Source organism: Triticum urartu, unplaced genomic scaffold (genome assembly GCF_003073215.2).
Source record: "Triticum urartu cultivar G1812 unplaced genomic scaffold, Tu2.1 TuUngrouped_contig_6828, whole genome shotgun sequence".
In the NCBI taxonomy this organism is placed as follows: Eukaryota; Viridiplantae; Streptophyta; class Magnoliopsida; order Poales; family Poaceae; genus Triticum; species Triticum urartu.
In genome coordinates, this window is record NW_024117621.1 from 1 (window position 1) to 4,594 (window position 4,594).

The 4,594-nt window shown below is 44.0% G+C and overlaps 1 pseudogene; it reads right to left on the minus strand.

The window, feature by feature from the left end:
* Positions 1–847: 847 nt before the first annotated feature.
* Positions 848–3,720, minus strand: LOC125531130 (annotated as a pseudogene).
* Positions 3,721–4,594: the final 874 nt, after the last annotated feature.

A 4,594-nucleotide genomic window follows, 5' to 3' on the forward strand; every position in this document is an offset into this window, starting at 1 on the left:
TAGGGCTCGCGCGCGCTCCCCCCCGCTACCAAGGCGCGCGGCCCCGCCCGCAACTGCGTATACACAGGCGCGCGGGGTATCGGCGTGGACGCGCGGGGGTTACCTTTTTTACATAAGACGATCGTGCCCCTGGCAGCGAAGGGGTATGGGGGAATCTCAGCCCTTGATGTGTCTAAGGGGGGTGTACCGAAGCAGAAGTGTTAGGACAAATCGTCGAGAGAAAGGAGAAAGGAGAAACCAGCAAATGAAAAGAGCACAAGCAGAATCCACAGCAAATAAAGGTAAGCACAGAAACTGCAGAAGTAGGGGGAAATCATGAGCATGCAGATGCAGGTGTTGTGCTCATGCATGACAGGTTAACATATTTCAGAGTTAAGATGCAACAAAACACACAAAAATGCAGACAGGTACAACATGGCTTAGAGATATGGTGGACTAGACTCCTAGGCCCTAGCAGACTTGGATATGGAAACCTGATAGTTAATCATGTCTAATCTCTTGTGCCCCATACCTGGCACGCCAGTGGTAACAACAAGTTGACCCACATAATGAACTCTCTGTCGTTTCATAAGTTACAACAAGTTTACTCCAATTGTGCAAACTGCAAACTGATACTGTAGTAAGCAACAGGAATATGGATTGCAGAGGAATTATATATTGATGGATCTTTTTCAGAACAAAAGAAGTGGGCACAGATAAGGATAGAGCTGCCGAGACGAATGCATGACGTCTTGCTGTCCCCAGGCCTTCCACCTTCCATGTAATGCAGCTACCGGATATATATAATCCCTTGAAGAACAAAACATGGTCAGTAGAGAAAATTTGGCAACAGAAAAATACACAAGGGTTAAAAATCATGCACACGCGGATGTTGAGGCATGGCAGGTAATCATGCTCCAGAGTTAATATGCACCAAAACACACAAACACATATAGGTACAACATGTCTTAAGAGACCCACGGTGACTCTGCATCGTTTATTACAAGTTAATTATCAGCGCAAATATCGATCGCGATAGTAGAATCAAGGGGAGAATCAGCTGCACCAAGTAAGTAGTGCAGCACCAAGTCTCGCCATCCCCGGGTCTTCCAACTTCCAAGCAATGCAGCCATGGGTTCGAGCTCGCTTGTCATTTAGTAGCACTCATCCTTCAAGAAAAACAACACATGGTCGGTAAAGCAAATTTGGGAAAAAAAATATAGTGTTCGACTAAACCCACGCAGCACAGCAACACTCTTAATTACATCTAGCGAGTTTCCTCAAAATGTCACTTGTGTTGAATTGGAACTAACAAGCAGAAACAAGACATACAATACACGAAAGGTGTCATCAACAAGCAAGTCCAGCATGATTTAAGTTGGATTTTTACTGCATAATACATACTCTACCTTTTTTTCTCAGTATGCCATGAATTTGGAACACATGCGGAGTAAAAGCTGAGCGGGCAACACGTACCTTTGCTGCACCTTCTCAGGATCCCTGATATTCCCTTTAAATTTGGACACCCACATATCCACACTGACTGTATTTTCTCAACTGCCTTTGCTCCACCGATTGAAACTAGGTCTGGACAATCCCGAATCTCCAACAACTCAAGTGATGTAAGATCACAACGCCAAATGTCGCCTGGAATGCATCTTATACCCTGGCATCCCTTCATTGTCAGTGAGACGAGGGACGTTAGATTATTAAGGCAGCTGGGAACAGATGAAGACATATCCCCACAATATTGTAAGCTGAGCCTTTGACTTGTGTTGAATTGGAACTAACAAGCAGAAACAAGACATACAATACACGAAAGGTGTCATCAACAAGCAAGTCCAGCATGATTTAAGTTGGATTTTTACTGCATAATACATACTCTACCTTTTTTTCTCAGTATGCCATGAATTTGGAACACATGCGGAGTAAAAGCTGAGCGGGCAACACGTACCTTTGCTGCACCTTCTCAGGATCCCTGATATTCCCTTTAAATTTGGACACCCACATATCCACACTGACTGTATTTTCTCAACTGCCTTTGCTCCACCGATTGAAACTAGGTCTGGACAATCCCGAATCTCCAACAACTCAAGTGATGTAAGATCACAGCGCCAAATGTCGCCTGGAATGCATCTTATACCCTGGCATCCCTTCATTGTCAGTGAGACGAGGGACGTTAGATTATTAAGGCAGCTGGGAACAGATGAAGACATATCCCCACAATATTGTAAGCTGAGCCTTTGCAGAGACGATGGCAACACCAATCTCCTTTGCCAGTTGAGGCTTCTGCAGTTGTCAATCCGCAGATCTTTCAGATAAGGAAAACTCCCAAAGCTTTCACCTGGCAGGGACAGTAACTCCCCACAAAAACAGATTGCAATTTCCTCAATAGCAGGTAGATATTCTTGTGTTAGGAGGTCATCAAGGGTTGACAATTCATCACAATGTGAAATACTTAGGACACTAAGGGATGAGAATGCTCTAATGCTGCCAGTGCCGGTACAAAGGGAAAGGTTAGTGGAGCCTCCAATAGATGTAAGAGAGCGGCACAGAATGTGCAACTCCCGTAGAGCTGGAAGACTCCACATCTGTAGTTGGATGGACATGACAAACTCACTTGATAGATGAAAGTGGGTGAGGGAGCGGCACTCGATGCTGTAAAAGAGAGCAGAATCAGACAGTCTGAGCTTCTTAAGGGATGGCGATACCAATCTTCAGGAGCAGATTTTTGGACAAGAGGTCATGCTCAGTTCTTCAAGAAAATGAAAATCCCCAAACATTTCTGTTGGTATTGATTCTAACCTCTTGCAACCTCCAATTGTTATTCTCTTCATGGCTGGTACATACTTTGGTAGTAGAAAATGGTCGAGAGTTGATAAATTTCGGCACCCATAAATGGCTACATCTGTCAGGGACAGGAACATACCAACACTATCATTATTGTTGTGAACTAGCACTGCAGGTATCAGATTTAAGCCTATAATCTGTGAGATCATGCACAATGATATGCTCTTGAGTCCAACACAGTCTCTAAAAGTAAGTGATTCTAAGCTTGGTATGTTTTGCTGCCGAAACCAGCTTGGGAGCGAGACACCAGCATAATTCTGGAGGAACAGAGACTTGAGACTGATAGGAGGTTGCAGAGATTGAAGCACTTCTATCTCATTGTCCTGGATGATTTGAGACTGATGAAGCATGTCTATCTCATTGTCCTGCATGAACTGAGACTCGGGATAGCCTGAAAACCATGACGAAATTGGTAACCCATCTGATTTAAATTTCAGTTTCAACTCGTCAAGGTCTTTCTTATTCTTCAGTTTTGATTCTGCTGCATCATCCTTAGTTAGCATGCCAACATGAGTGATCTCCAAGCCATGAAATTGGTTCAGATTCTTCATTAACCTAACTATTCTTTGCCCCTGCCCATCTGCTGCATTAACACGCATACGGCACCCAGGATAATATGGCAATCCATCCGATTCAAATTTCTGTAAGTTGATCAACTTACCAAAGTCACTAGGCAGTCTTTCTAGCTTGCATTTCTTGGCATAGAAAATCTGCAGATTATATAGCCATCGGAAAGTTGAAGGAATCCTCTTCAAAGCACAATCTCTGGAGATTTCAAGGTACCGAAGATGCTTCAAGTTGCCAATACTATCTGGTAACTCATCTGTGGAGGCACAAGAAATCACACGCATACGCAAAAGTTTAGTACATCAGTGGCCCATTACAAATCATGCTCCTGTGGGACTTTATCAAAGCAACTATCATTTCTTAAAATGAAGCAGTCGTGCTCTGAAACTTTTTGTGCCAGGTCATGCAATAGGTCAGAGATTACGTATCCACCACGAACCATTTGAAAGAAGGACCGTGTTACAAGGTCTTCAAAATACTGACAGCCAATATCTTGAGATTCCACAAAGCCTTCCGCTACCCAAACTTCAGCTAAGTGTGCCTTCTAGAATTTGTAATCTTTGGGGTACACAGAACAGAATGCGAAGCATCGCTTCAAATAGAATGGTAAATGCATGTAGCTCAACTGAAGGGCCGGAAAAATGTCGGCCTCCTCTTGTCTCAACTCCCACAGTTCACTCTCAAGTATAGAATTCCAATGGGATGCTTGAAGGTCCCTGCTTAACATGCGTCCCAAAGTTTTGGCGGCCAAAGGAGAACCCTTCAATTTAGGAAGTATACTTCTACCGATGCGCTCTAACTCAGGATCAATCTCAGACCTCCCATCTCCAAACACGCACAATTTGAAAAAATTCCAAAAGACATCACCTTTTAGACCATCTAAGATAATGGGCTCCATTGTCCGCACCCCCTCAGTAACCTCCGAACATCTAGTAGTGACCAAAATCATGCTTCCCCCTCGGACATTCCTAAAAGGTGCGCAAAACCTCTTCCAACACTGCCCATTTTCCTTCAAGGCATCATCCCGCATATCATCAAGGAATACCAATAACCTTTTATTGCTCACATGCTTAGAAAGGTCACGCTGAAGAGAATCCAAATCATCAGTTGTTGTCGACCTCATAGACTGTATCCTTGAGTAGTGGAAGGAGCTTCTCCACACGGGTGTCATGGCTTCTCCGTTCTGCTCGGTCAATGA